We start from the raw sequence: 1032 nt of genomic DNA on the forward strand, positions 1-1032 counted from the left end.
TATGAGCCACGAAAGAGGCCGTACTAAAGTGCATGAGCTGAAAAGAGAGCGCATATCCACAAACAGCGTGAACCACAGATGAACAGAGAACCCCGAAACCAAGAAGAACACGGAAGAGCACAGGCCATTGAAGAACACGACATTCAACCTGTAGTACGGGGTAACAGAAACGTACCAAACCACGATATTGTACAAAGCCACATGAGATTACGGACAGTTAGGTGGTTGACTTCACGAAGCCACGACGTACTAGGTTGAACGACGCCCACAAAACACGCGACACCAAGAAGCACTAAATTTGCGGCCACCTCATCTCCAACAAACCATGCCACTCCGCCGCGTAGCGGCGGTTAACGGCTAGTCTTACCCCTCTAGTGGAGTGTGTTGTCCGTCCGTCTGTCAGTCCGTCCGAGGGTAGGGTTCTAAAATGTAACGCAAATGCGGGCGTTCTACTGGCTGCCGAGCGCAGCGAAGGCGGCCTCGATTCGATAAAAAGCTGCCGAGCGCAGCGAAGGCGGCCCCCATTGGCTAAAACAGATATTATGTGCTGTACTTACTGTATGTGGACTACACATCGTACTTAACTGCACCGTTTAAATTTCATTTTGCTCTCATTTTCAGCTGCGGTTCGCCACCTCACGCAAAGGGCGCTGCCTGTGTACGCGTTAATTAGCACAATTAAAAGGCGCCGATGAGCAAACACGTACTATATCGTCGTAGAAGCTGAAGAAAAAATATATAGGCCCTGGTGACTTATATTTTGGCCTCAATCGAAACTTTAGTACTTATTGAGTTTAGAATGATGTTTTAGGCTTCGTAGTACTGCTGTACTAATTTAACTTACAATATTATTTTTCTTAGTACTATTATCAAGGCATTTCATATTTTTGCTTGCAGTCATTTGTAGTAGTAGTACACATAATAATTATATCAGCGTTTAATAATAAATAACAATTGTATTACTAATATTAATAATGTGAAAACTTTAAAATATGACTATTGTGGCTTACACCCCTGCACCTCCGTAATAAA

Source organism: Phytophthora infestans, genomic scaffold, assembly GCF_000142945.1.
Source record: "Phytophthora infestans T30-4 supercont1.202 genomic scaffold, whole genome shotgun sequence".
NCBI classification, from domain to species: domain Eukaryota; phylum Oomycota; class Peronosporomycetes; order Peronosporales; family Peronosporaceae; genus Phytophthora; species Phytophthora infestans.